This window comes from Cuculus canorus, chromosome 19 (assembly GCF_017976375.1).
Source record: "Cuculus canorus isolate bCucCan1 chromosome 19, bCucCan1.pri, whole genome shotgun sequence".
Taxonomy (NCBI): Eukaryota; Metazoa; Chordata; class Aves; order Cuculiformes; family Cuculidae; genus Cuculus; species Cuculus canorus.
The window spans coordinates 2,707,094-2,721,038 of record NC_071419.1 but is presented as its reverse complement, the minus strand read 5'-3'; the positions used below and the strand labels follow the sequence as shown (position 1 = coordinate 2,721,038).

The 13,945-nt window shown below is 48.3% G+C and overlaps 1 protein-coding gene across 7 annotated transcripts in view; it reads left to right on the top strand.

Annotated features, from left to right (window-relative positions):
• Window positions 1-13,945, top strand: part of NACC2 (NACC family member 2) — a 64,496-nt gene that overhangs the window by 20,343 nt on the left and 30,208 nt on the right. Inside the window, exon 1 of one of the 7 annotated variants that reach the window (XM_054084044.1) lies at window positions 13,668-13,761. The exons of 5 other annotated variants lie outside the window; for them this stretch is intronic. The gene's annotated coding sequence lies outside the window, so the exon portion shown is untranslated. Of the gene's footprint in view, window positions 1-13,667; window positions 13,799-13,945 lie in introns of those variants that run through there. One more of the 7 variants, XM_054084043.1, reaches the window with a different exon arrangement.

Genomic DNA, 13,945 nt, shown 5'->3' with positions numbered 1-13,945 from the left:
CCAAGCCCCCTGCCATGGACAGGGGCACCTTCCACTGGATTTGGTTGCGAATTAAAGGCTTGGGGTCATTTAAACAATTATTTTAAGGGATCTGTCTTTCCCTGTGTCTTCTGCAGAGGCCAGGCTGAAAACGAAGCTGGATATTAGGAAAAAAGTCTTTAATGAAAGACTGGAGAAGCACTGGAGAGGCTGCCCAGGGAAGCGGTGGAGTCTCTATCCCAGGAGGGGTTAAAAAAACGTGTAGATGTGGCACTTCGGGATGTGGTTTAGCAGGCATGGTGGGGTTGGGCTGATGATTGGACTGGATGAGTTTAGAGGTCTATTTCTATGATTCCATGGCTTGCCGAGAAGCTTTCTGAGCAGCTTCTCAGACCCATTCTGGCTTCCATAACCAACACCTGGAGAAGCGGCCAGCAAGCTGCCATCCCATGCAAGGTACTCAGGTTGTCTGAGGTTAACAAAGGCATGGGGGAGCCTTGGGTGCTGGGAAAAACGATTAACTGCAACTTCTGCAATATTTAATGTTGCTTCCAAACTCTCCAATTATCCCCCACGTTGGCTTTGTTGATCGTTTGGTTGACTAACATGTTCCTTTCAGCTTTGGTGACAATAAATAATGTGTGAGTAAGCAGAATACCCCAATTTCTGAACAATGGCTTGTGGCGATTTCCTAATTTCCTGAGTGAGCGCAGGCCTCTTGGGGTTTCATTCCTGTGCCAGAAAGACTATTTGCTCACACAAAGTTCTTCATTGTAATAGGGAAAAAATCAATTTGATTACTTTCATGTCAGCATGCATGTCTAATGGCTTAGAAGTTATTGCAGCCATAAAATATACAGTATCATTTCTCTCTCACCCTGAAATTTGACAGGATTAATATAGTCAGCATGAAATCTTACTCATAAAGTCGACCATAAGTGATGGTAAAATTAGCTGCTGAAATCGCCTGCTTATGGAAAGCATCTTCTGTTTTTCCTTCTGGGAAAAAATATCAAGGGGCTGGCGTGCGGATCGGAATGGGAGCTTTCTGCGGTTCAGGCTCCAATACAAATGTGTCTGTTTCATCTCACGCTTTCCTAACGAGAGATAGCGAGCGCTGCTCAGCTCTGTGATGTCCCAGATAGCCTGGAGGGCAGTTGTGCAGCACGTTCATCACCTGGCCAGGCAGTGGAGGCGGTGGTGGGACTGGGTCTTGTGTCCAGTGCAGCCGCGATGGGGCAATCATGGCTCTCCCACATCCCACCCTCCCCCTGTAAGTCATTCCCTCTGTGAGACACAGAGGTCTGAAAAGCATCTCCCCCTTCAGATGTCAGACTATGGATAAGAAACGCAGAGAGTTGTGGTGTGACCCTTTGACGATGTGTGTCCAGTGGTGGGCTGTGTTGGCCTGTCCAGGGGTTGGGTGAACGATGAACCAACTTAGCTCATGCAGTGGAAGCCTTGTTGTGGTTGAAGAGCTGCTGCTTTCCATGGGTCAGTGCCGTGGTGAGGTTGGAGGGAGCTGAGCTTTGCTCATGGTCTTCACCCAGGGGCTTTAGTGGATGTTCTTCCTCGGGGTGCCTGCTGCCTTCGCCCACTGCCCTCTTTGCACAGTCCTTTTGGGAAGCAGGCTGGCCACCTTCATCGCAGCAGGAGAAATGTCCTGTAGGAAGCTACCTTATTGCGAGCTGAGACTGAGAAACCTCTACATGAAGCCAAGTTTCCTCCTGCCAAGTGACTACACTGGGTGGCAGCGGAGGAACCCAGCAGAAGGCCAGGGCAGCCACTCCTTCCTCCTCATCTACCTCCAAAACCACCCTTGGAAGTGGAGTTGAAGTGCTGAGTTAGGCAGGGGGATGTTGTTTGCTGACGTGTAATCCTTCACCAGTCTGGTCTTTGAATCGCTTGTTAATGTTTTTGTCTAATGACATCTCGTTTCGGCTGCATTGTGTGTGGTGCCCGTAGCTGGTTTTTCTGCTTATGAAGGTGGTTTCAAGGCGTGAGGAGCTGGGTGTTGGAAGCCTTAATATCAACTTTAAAATTAGACCAAAGGAAGACAGCATCTTGCACCTGGGCATCATTTACCCACCCTGTAAGGTCCGAGGGGAGGGTTTTTTTCCTAGCCCTTGGCTTTGTGAGGGGAAATTTCTCCTACCACTTGAACAAAGATGTGCAGGGTTTTACTTTTCCAGGTGGACTCAGATGTGCCCCTCATTGTATCTGGACGCTCCCATCTCTGCTGGAAGCTGTTGTCCTGCTGGTTTTGCATGTTCTGCCTCCCTTGGCAGCCTGTTGTGAAAAGTTAATATCTGGTCATTGGTTTTGGCTGCATCTCCAAGGCAACTTCATTCATACCCTGGCTCCTGGTTCATACCGATCCGGACATGCCTAGATGACTAACTGTGTCTCCTGTTACACCGTCCCAGAAGAGTTGTTAACTCCTTCGGCCCAGGTGGTTGGTGGCAGGGCAGGGAATGGGCAGGTGGAGCCGGTGGGTGCCATAAACACCCAGCAATCACCAACCTTCTCTCTGCCTTCTCCATCCTTTCCATATTGGTGTGCTTCCCAGCTTGGAGAGCGAAGAGCTTGTCTCCATTTAAGATACTTTTCAGTGCAGGAGGATCTGAGATGAAGTTTGTTTCTCCTGAAATTATCACGCTTCGTTACTCTCTGGTTTGGACAGAACGTTGCTTTTGGGATCTAAACTTACTGAGAAGTTTCATTTCAAAAAATAGACCCTGGCTGCACCCTAGCAGTGCGCTCTGAAATGCGGCTTCAGTTTAATTTTCCTTTTTGTACAAGCCAAGGGGGAGATTTTCCTCCGAGGGGCAGGCAGTGCCGTGAGACCACGGTATTGCTATTCTGTGTTCAGGGTCTGTGAGCCCTGTGAGAAAGAGCTGTACAAGGCTAATCGTGGAGATGCCCAGCGTTGCTACAGCGCCTGGTCTCTCACTGTTGTTCCTGTGTCTGTATGATTTTGTCAGAGACAGATTTACAACCCCAAGAGGCTCCTTTTTTGCGGTCCCACTGGAGGATAATCTGTGCCACTCACTGAGATGGGTCCCACAGCACCAATTGATTCGCCGTTGGGGTGATTGGTCCCCAGCCCTGTGCTGAGGTTTGGCTGTGGGGTTCATCTTCCAGCCTGGGTCTCTGGAAAGCACCCGGCTTCAGGAAGGAGTAGTGCAGAGCGTGTCTAACTCCCACCAAGCAGAGTTTGGCTTGAGCTTTACAAGTGTCACTGCACCTTATTGCGTTTGAGCACTGATGTGCTCCATGTCTCCGATGTGGATGTCGTGATGCTGCTTTTCTCAGAGTCCTGGAAATGATTGGCAGGAGCGTAGGCGCCAGCAGGAAGAGTGTATCAGATTTTACTGGTCATATTCCTGTCCTTCTTCCAGCCAAAGTGTGGTATCACAGAAGAAATCAAGGGTCAGGGTAGCCCTGGGGATCACTGAGATGTACAAACCTGAAACCTTGTTAATTTTTTAATGCCTCATGTGTTTGGGGGGGATCTATTACGCTTAAACATCAGGTAGAGAATTAAACACGCTGGGAATACAAACCTGCCGGGACTTGTGACTGTGCCGGAGCGGCTGGACGAGGCTGCTCATCGCAGCGGTGCTGGTACGCTGGGAAGAGTTCATTAGAGAAATACCGGAGGGATTCCCCAAGGACCTGGGGTGCAGCTCGGTCACAGAGAGTGCAAAACCCGCCATCTCCCCACTTTCCTTCTCCAAGTGCTGTTTTCTCTTTCTGGAGAAGGAAAACTGCTGTAGGACTGCTTGAAATGGAGCTGCTTTAACACTTAAGTTTTAATAATAGATTACCATTAGGATCAGCCTTATATAATGCACACCTCATTATTGCTTACTCCGAATAATTTCTCAGCCTCCTTATAGAACCTTGGAACTTTATTTGCTGAGTATAAAATATGCAGAAATGCATGAATAGTTTTAAGACTTGGTACCCTAAACTAATACAGCATGCTTTTTTTTTTCCCTCCGTACCATGATTGAAGTCAAATTAACATATTTACCTTCAGTGCTCCCAGGAGTAGCATTAAAAAATTGAAGAGGTGATTCAGAATAGTCTCCGATTTACTGTGTTTAAAGCTGGATTTCATTTCTCAATAAACCCCTGCAAACACTTGACTCCCTTTCAGCTTTGCAGCTCTTTCCTCCCTTTGCAGGTCCTTGGACTTATCAACAGATGAGAGTGGTATTATTACCACCTTGTTCCCAAGAGGAAGCTTTTTGTTTTATTTTATTGTTTTTTTAGGATGGAGGAGAAAGCAGGACTGGAGAATGAGAGGGAGTGAATTATAACAAATAGCACAGAAGCGTAGCTGCTGTTTTAATCTGAAATCAGGGAAAGTATCAAGCATGATTTTGTCCCTCTGCTTGTGAGCGCGGGTTCAATGCGTAACATTGGTTACATTATCCTGTTCTGCCTCCCTTTATCTCTGTGTGATAACTGTTTCCGAGTGCAAATCATGAAGCTCAATTTTTGCTTTATGTTGACATCTTCCCAGGAAGAAAAGCCGTGTAAACGCGGGGGTAGGAAATGGAAACGGTTGCTTTATTGCCTGGTGGTTTCTTTATTCTTACCAACGATTACCCGGGAGCTGACCTGCCGTGATTTATTCCTACATCTATAGGATGCAGCTCCTGTATCTCCCACCATTCCAGACCCTACAGCATTCCAATTCGGGGGTGCAAATTCCTGCCTCAAAGTTCAAGGCTGCTCCACCACCACCTCCTCTGGGGAGGCTCCATCTCTTAAGCATCTCAGTGCAGCAAGGAAAGCTTCAACACTATCAGTTCTCCAGCCTGGGTAACAAATATTCTGGGAAGAGGGTCTGTGTCACAAGCCCTGGCACTTGGAATTGGTGTCCTCCAAGTGGAACAACTTGGGGTTGTCCTGTGCAGGAACAGGAGCTGGACTTGATGGTCCTTGTGAGTCCCTTCCAGCTCAGGGCATTCTGTGACTCTGTGAACTGCCTGAAAGTGTTGTTTGCCATCGACTAGAGATACTTGCAGCAGCTTTTTTTCTTTCCACGCCTGCTCCTAGATTAGGAAGTTCTTTCAGCAGATGTTGTTTCCTAAGAAAATGGGTTAATGCTTGGTGGTTAGAACGGTGTGGCAAAAAAAAGCTTATTTGTGCGAGGTTTTGGCTAATTGCCTTGCAAGTGTTACAGAGCGTTGCAGCAAATTTCCTGGATTTCGCAATCGCCACAGTTCTGGTTTAACTGGCCAGAAAGATTTTCAACAAAATTCAAAAATAAATGGAAACTCACTTGCCATGTTGCTGCAAAAAAGCTGAAAGACCTTAAATCTGGGGTGAAAAGTGACCAGGCAGCTCAGCAAGTAGCTGAGACTGAAGAGGTCTCAAGAGCTTTATAACAGGGGAGATTGAGATGAGATATTGGGAAGAATATGTTTTCCTGTGATTGTGGGGAGGCCCTGGCCCAGGGTGCCCAGAGCAGTGGTGGCTGCCCCATCCCTGGAGGGGTTCCAGGCCAGGCTGGATGGGGCTTGGAGCCCCTGATCCAGTGGGAGGTGTCCCTGCCCATGGCAGGGGTGGAACTGGATGGGCTTTGAGGTCCCTTCCAACCCAAATCATTCTGTGATTCCATGAAAGGCAGACATGCAGGAAAATAGAAACAGCAACACTTTGTTTGCAAGAGCATCACTGTAAAAAGACTTCTACTGTGTCAAAAAGTACAATAATGATGAACTGCACTTAGTGGAGCTGAGAGGAGACCTTGAGCTCCTGGGCATCTCCACACCGTCCATCCTTGGGATGCTCTAGGCAAGGATGGCAGTGGTGTCATCCTTCAGCCAATCCCACTGTGCTGGTGCCATGGAGAAAACTCATTCCTGGGCCAGTGTCCACAGGGCTGTGTGCCGGCACAACCGTGAGTCAGGGGCTCGCGGCATCAGCCGGCACCACATCCCCACGCTGCTGGTTAATTCGCTAATTAGATTCCATCTGAGCAGCAACATAAACCAGGAATAAATGGACTTGGCTTCATAAACTTAGCACTTAAATATTTTCCCAGGCAGGAAAAAAAAACATTTGCTTTCCATGCAAAACATATAAATCTTGGAAGAGTTCCTGAAGTTGCGTGTTTAACTGTTCAGTTCTATGCTTTTGGAGAATAGAAGTGGTTATTCCCCTGCATAATTATTTTTCCTTTTAAAAGGAAGCTGAAATGTTTGCGAGGAAGACATTTTAAGCGGCTTCTGGGGATGAGCAAGAGCGGAGTGAGAGTCAGGTTTAATGATGATTGCTTTCCTTCGCTTTATCGCTGTTGGAAATGAAGAACCTTCTCCACATCCCCTCCCCGTAAGGATTATCCACAAATGCCACTTTTACCGTTGTGTTTTGGGGCTGTTTCTGCTTGTCTTCTAAGTTTTATTGAAACGTGTATCTAATTTTTAATCCTACCCAAATACGAGAGCTGTTACTGGAGTTTATTTAACGCGATGGAGTCTTTGCATAGTTAAAATTGTGGATGCTGTGTAAAAACACAGGCGCTCTCCTTCCTTCCCTACGGCCCTGGTGCAGAAGACGCTGCAGCTGGATGCTCCTTTATTTAACCAAGAGTGGGCAAGGGGTGAAAGGGAAGGGAGCAGCCTTTGATGTCGCTCACCCCTTTCCCCTTTGCTGCAGTGGCGGGCGAGGGGTGTCTTTGGGAAACAGGGGGGCTGACACCCAAAGTGGGGGTTCTGTCTCCAGGCACTGTCACCAATTGCCCAGGATGGCAGTTTCCAAAGTGATAGGGGAGCTTTCTGCGGGAAGATCCATCAGTTCCTCCCTGCACTGCTCCTCCCTTGCGCTCACCCCATGAGGACCTCACGATAATGATATAAGTACTGAGATACAGAGCATGGATTAAAAGGGGCTCCAGGAAAGCTGGGAGGGGCTCTTGATCATGGAGTGCAGGGGTAGGATGAGGGGAAGGAAGGAGGGGAGATTGGGATGAGATCTTAGGTTGCTTTGAGCAACCTGATCCAATGGGAGGTATCCCTGCCCATGGCAGGGGGATGTAACTGGATTGGCCTTTAAGTCCCTTCCAATCCAAACCATTCTGTGATTCTATGATCTAGATGCATTTTTTGCAGAAAATCCCTGTTTTACGTAAAATCCTCAAGAAGATGCTGTGAACACCCATCAGCACATCTGATGTGATGCAGAGCATCCTCCTGTCCCCACCCCAGCGGTGCAGGTGGGCAGCAGTGGGGGCACCACCCCAGCCCTGCAGCACCACAGTGCGATTCGGGATGGGGAAGCAGGTCTGTGGTGACTGTCCTGCCTGGAACAGGTTGGGGTTTGGCATGGGGACAAGTGAAACGAGTTTGGTGGTCTCCTTATTTGATAGACAGTCAAAACGAGATTATTGGGGGTTTCTCACAGCTGGGATAAGTTGGGGTTGGTGTGTGCCAAGAAGGGGTTTGCCCAGGACAGTGGTGTGCTGGAGAAGGCTTTTCAACGTGGGCACTCACCAGAGGTCTGGAGCGTAGGTCTTACGAGAAGCAGCTGAGGGCACTGGGGTTGGTTAGACTGGAGAAAAGGAGACCGAGGCAGGACCTTATCACTGTCTACAACCGCCTGAAAGGAGATTGTAGCGAGGTGGATGCTGGTCTCTTCTCCCAAGTAACAAGTGAGAGGACGAGAGGAAACAGCCTCAAGTTGTGCCAGGGGAGCTTTAGACTGGATATTAGGGAAAATTTCTTTATTGAAAGAGTGGTGAAGCACTGGCAGAGGCTGCCCAGGGCAGTGGTGGAGTCTTCTTTGCTGGAGGGATTTGAACGACAGGTGGATGAGGTGCTCAGGGGTGGTTTAGTAGTGGACAGGTACAGCTGGACTCGAGCTCAAGAATCTTTTCCAACCAAACGATTCTGTGACTCTATATGGTTTGCAAGAAGCTGGAAAATGAAAACACACAACAGTCTCCCTGCAGAGAAAAGAAAAAAACAATAACCATCCTAAAGCTTCTCTCTGCGAGCACTTCCTGCTGGTTTGCCGTCATTAATCGTCACCATTCGAGAGCTGGAGATGTTTAATTTATTTGTGTTCTCCTAACACCTTTCTGTTTCATAACAGCACTGCCTCTCCCGGTTTGGCCGGGAGGCAGCGGTGTCTGCCGCGCTCCCTGTAATCCAGGAGTGAATCAAAGCAACTTTTTACAAAACAAGATTCTCTCGCTGTTGTTGCAAAAGAGCTTTGGGGAAATCTGGTTTTTGTGGTTAAGGATCTTACTCTGATGCACAAGGAAAATTATGTGTAGCTTTTATTTGGCCCAAAGGATTCTTACAACATTATCCGTATTTCCTTTAATTTGTGGGATTTCTAGTAAATGGGCTTAAAAATAGGTCCGGGCAAGATGCCAGGGTACATACGAACTGCAAAAAGGCTTTGCAGGCTGTGAGCAGTTCGCTTTCACTTCTCCCTCGGCGCAGGCTGGGGGGACGGAGTAAACGCTCACCTTTTGGGGTTTAGTTCAGTGACGTCTCTGGAATTCTTTGGAAGTCGATGTAGCAGAAAAGCTGCTTTAACTCTTGAAGAGAAGCGATGCAATATTATTGTCGAGCTGGGTGCAAGTCTGGAAAGGGAGCAGGATGAGCTATAGCACCAGGGAAGGACAAGAGTCTGGGGGGACCCGGGGCGAGGGGACCCTCTCACAAGTCCCTGTACCTGCTTACTGGTGGGATTTGGCGACCCTGGAAACTCGGTGTATGAGCAGGAGCAGAACATGGCGATGAGACATGTATTTCTTTTTTTTTCTTTCAGCTTTTCATTCTCAGAAGTCTCTTTCAGCCTCTTGTAAAACAGGAAAAATCTAATAAAGGAGAGGCTGTGGCTCGGAGCTGCGCTCCCAGCCGGGGCGATTGCCGGTGCCCGGCTCCCTTTGGTGATATTTAGCCGACTCTTTCTTCAAAATCAGTCTCAGTTCAAGTGACTTAGAAATCCATTTTCCCCTGGGGACAGCCACCCACAATAGCCTTTCATTAAGACGTAGTGGGTTGATGCAGGTGGAGCCCCAGTGGTAATGGGAAGGTAGATGGGAAAAGATGCCAGCCGTGCTGTGCATGGCCAGTACTGTGAGTGCTGCACCTCTCTGTTGGGAGTAGCTTCTTGGGAGACGAAGAGGAGGAGCGGGGGAGGTGGATGAAGAGGAGGAAGGTTCTGAGCTCCCTGGGAGCCACAGCAGTGTGTTGGATCAGTGTGGTGGGCACAGAGCGGCCTCACGGCTTGGGGAAGGGCAGGAGTGCATCAGCATCGTCAGGGTTGGGTTGGGGCTGAAGCAGGTCCTGTGGAACCCACAGGAGAAGCGTTCCCCTTGCAAGGAACCCACCTTGCAGAGAGCTCACACCGTGCTCCTGCCAGCACTCTTGAACTGAAAATGTCTGCTTTGATGATGGCGATGGACTTCCGTAAAATCAAGAGGACCCTGATGCCCATTGTGGAAACTTATTGAAGGGGAATTATTTATGCCAATGACAACAATGTGCTAATAATGCTTTTAATGCAAGGATATCGAGTTGCTTTTACAGATATTAAGTCTTCTGGCACCTCTGGGAAGTGGGGGAGGTGTGGTTAGTTCAGTTGTACAAGTGAGGACACCAGTCCTCATCCCTGCCCTCCCAAATACCCTGGCTCCTCACCTGTGCTGCACCAGGACCGTGCTTTTGCTTAGAAGTTGATAACTTGAGAGTTGTTGTGGGAACCGATCCTCCAGGCTGGTGGTGGCTGGGGTCTGGAGTCCCGTGAGCTGTTCATGCTCCCCAGTGCCCTTTCTGGAGGAGGTGAGTGAATTTCCTCTAACTCTTATGATAATAGTAAGGGTTAAAGTCTTGGGTGCACCTGGAGGGCACCCAGCTCTGTAACACCAAGCCTTTCTGTCCGGTGGCATCATCGGCAGTTGAATGGGATTGTGAGCTTTGCCATGGCACTGGGTTACTTGTCCCAAGTAACAAGTGACAGGACAAGAAGGAATGGCCTCAAGTTGTGCCAGGGGAGGTTTAGATTGGATATTGGGAAATATTTCTTTACTGAAAGAGTGGTGAAGCACTGGCAGAGGCTGCCCAGGGCAGTGGGGGGGGGGTCTCCATCCCTGGAGGGGTTCAAAAAGCGTGTGGCCATAGCACTTCATGACATGGTTTAGTCGGCACGGAGGGGTTGGGCTGATGGTTGGACTGGATGAGCTTAGAGGGCTTTTCCAACTTTTATGATTCTGTGATTTTGATGCCAGTGGGTGCCACAGCTGGCACGGGAGCACCACGGGGAAGCTCCTGGCTCTGAGAGCTCTTCCACGTTCCAGGAAAAAGCAGAGCAGGGGAAAACATGCACAAGGCATGGTTTTGGTCAGTTATGAACAGAAATCCTGTTTCTCCCTGGACTGGGAGCTGCTGAATACAAACAGCCCAAGACACCTCTTTTCTCATTATCCCATGGGATTTAGCAGTTTCCAGCGCCCGCGGCCGCTTGCCCTCTCGCAGCAGCATGCAACGCCAGAGCACCGACCTCCAGCCATCCCAGCGCTGGAGAAGTTTAGATTCAAGCTGATTCTTCAAATTCACCTCCTTTTGCTGGAGATCAGCTTTCCCGGCTGCCCTGGAGGAAAAAAGCTCCTGTTGTATCCTCCAAGTCCAAGGTGAAAGGAGCAGCAGCAGCGCAGCTTGGTGGTAACTGCGGGGCTTTCGGGGTCGGGGCGATGGGCTGGTGCCAGCGCTGGGCTCCATCACCAGGGCTGGAGCTTGGACACGTGAGCTCCCCTCTTAAAACGTTGTCATCCCTACTACACCCGCCCGTAAGCCTCTTTGATTTTTGTCTTTAAAAATAATTGGATTTGTGCGTGGGTTTTTTTGTTGTTGTTGTTTTTAAAGGTTTTTAACTGAGAGACATCAAATTTAGTATTTTCTGTGTCTTGGCTGTGTTGTGATTTACATTTGATTTTAGGCATAATTAGAAATGCAAGTAGAGCGCTTTGTGTTTTACCTCTGCTTCAACTATTTATGGCATGGTATGCAAATGAAGCAAGCTATGAATATTAAAGATTAGAGTATGTTACAAAGTATCACTGTCTTTAATGAGTTCGGTAATGGGCACAGGCTTTGCACACACTTTAATATGGAGGTGTTTTATGTTGTATGCGTTCTCTGCGGCTCTGCAGCTATCAATGCCGGGTTCGGTTGCATCCCAGGAGAGCGGGGCCGTGATTTACACCCTCTCGAGCTCCGGCTCGGCTGCAGTAGGTAGGTGCGATATCCAAGCGTGCCCATGACAAAGGCGGCTGCAGCTGGCGAAGGGTGTTGATGGATTATTTCACAGAGACTCTTTTCAGTTCTCGTCTAGGTCAATCCGTTTCATCTGCTGCGGCGTTGTAGATGGATCTGAGAATATGAAAGCGCTCGTCGACCTTTCAAGGTGCTTTGCAGCACTGGGAGGGAATCTTAAACACGCTCCTGCCAAAATGGAGCTGCCTCTATCAGCACACAGACCCCACGAAATTAATGTTGCCATTCCTCACCAATTAGACTCGTCGACAGAGAATGATTTTGGGGCTTATTGACACATTTGAAGGAACATCTTATCTACTGGATAGTAGAGGGTTGGGAAGCAGGGCTCCTCGGATTAACTCTTTTTTGCTGTAGGAGCCCGGTTAGCAGGGTTTTATCGCTAAACCAGTGCACAGTTTTATCTCTAAACGAGCTTGAGAGTTATAAAAGAGGAAGGTATCTGGTTTTGGGCGCTGCAACGCACACAGAGATTCCATCCCCTGGTAATCTGAAGAGCAAACTTCTGCTGGAGCAGTGGGGTCCCTGTGGGATGCAGCGGATGCTGCGGGAGGTGGGGGGGAAACCAGCCAGATAGGGAAAGCAACGGATTTTGTGCCGAATGGGGTTTGTGGAGGGTGGGCGGCGGGGAGGGAGAATGAAGTATGCCCCAGGGAGCATGCTTTTCAGATTGAAGGTATTTAAATTACAAATTCTGATGAGGAAGATTGTCAGCAGTATTCAAAACAGTGCTTAAATTCTTTTGAAACACTGTCGAGCTGTGCTGTGGCGGTTGAAAAGTTTGGCACACAAGAACTTGGCCCAGAAGTTGCTGCTTGGGGTTTTTTTTTTTTTCCTTTAAAACTCAATTCATCTGTATTCAAGTATCCCACACGCTTAAGAAAAAAAAAAACCTCTCGCCAGGCTCGCATTGGTTTAAGACAGACCCTTGTGCGCGAGGGGAGCTGCAGAAGTGATGGATCTCTGGCATTAGGGGGTTCCTTGTGGGTTAAAGAGCATTAGGAACTATTTATACTTGTGTATTTAACAAAAAAAAAAAAAAGAGGGAATTTTATAGTGCTTGTGTCTACTCATAAAAAACAACCAGCAAGCCAAGCTGGGATTTAGACCATCCTGTGATCCGCTGGATTATTAATCCATATGCATTAGCTATGCCTATTTATTTTGATGAGTCGGTTGGTGTTCGCTGGTGTGGGATCAGCTCGGTGTTTGCAGCGTGTTATGAGCATTGAGGAGGCTTTCTTACCTCCAACTTCTGACCCTCCGCTGCTGCGTGGGGCTCGGATCTCCGTTAAACCCTAACTTTTAAGCAACGCACGTGCTTTAGCTTGAGCTGTGCATCAGCCGAGCTCCCTGGGGATGGTGGCTGGTCAGTTGTGGCACAGCAGAACGAGGCTTCTCAGATGCAAGTGTTGGCTCTGAAGACATTATATATACACATTATTATGGGCTGCAGGGCTATCTGGGGGTATTTGTAGGGCACATTACAGAAATAGGCACATTCTGAAGGTTTAGGCAAAATTTGTTGGATCGTTGAAGGGTTTTGTTGTGAGAGGGGTGAAGTCAGGAGAGGAAAGCCAGCGTTGGGTCTGCTGTCCCTTCCTCCTGCCTTGCTGCCAGGATGCTGAGGGTGGGAGCAGAGTCTGCAGGAGGGGGTTCCCCCTCCCAAAAAGCTGGGGGGGATAGGGATTGTTTGCTGAAGTGCGAGCAGTAAATGCAAGGTATGAAAACGGCAAGTCTTGTGCTTTGCCTCATCGGCATCAGGTTGAGGTGACCGCCTCAGGACACATATTTTAGGTGTCTCAGGGTTTTTGCTCGATGACCAGAAACCTCTGTTTTGAGCCGCATCCCCCCCCTCACCCCGGGCAGCCTGGGATTTGCTTCTGTAACCCTGGAAGCACAGAGTTAAATTCCTGCAGTACATAACTTCCCTGAGCTGCGAGCTTATGTTTCCATTAAGGATCAACCTCAGATGCAATTGTAGCTTTGCTTTATAGAGTATTAAAAGTTTAATGTATAAATGCCTGCCTTCGCTAGAACTTTTTGGCAGTATTGTTTTCCAGTGCTGAAATCCCTACAAAAACAGCGAGATCCCGATTGCTGCGAGGGCTCTGCTGCCCTTGAAGGGTTAATTATATTACACTGACTATTTTTTTTTGCTTTAAAGCAAGGAGAATAAGCTGTAGCCAGGAGTAAAAGTCATTAATTTTAAGGCAGAGATGTAAGCAAAGTTTCCTTCCCCTCTGCAGGTTGGTCAGGGTAGGCTATGCAGTAATTGAAAAGTAAAGGCAATTGAATTACAGGCTCCTGTCCAAACGGAGCGCGATTTCTTCTGCTGCTGCTTCTTCTTTTTTTTTTAACAACCTCCATTGCATCAGAACCAGGCAGTATTCCTGATGTTCTCATGTGTGTTAATGCTGACTCACAGACTAACTTGCACAAGAAAAAAAACACACAGGCAGCTCCACCATACTAGGTAATGAGCTCTAGCGAGAAGCAGCGGCTGATGTTTTGTAAGCTTTTTTTTTTTAATTGACCTTTTCAGATATTTACTTTATTTTAAGGCTTTCTGATCTGTAGAGGCACGGCGGTAGCACTGAGTCATGCATGTTATATATTGCTAGCTCGGCTGTTGTGTACGAGGAGCGAGGAGAATACAA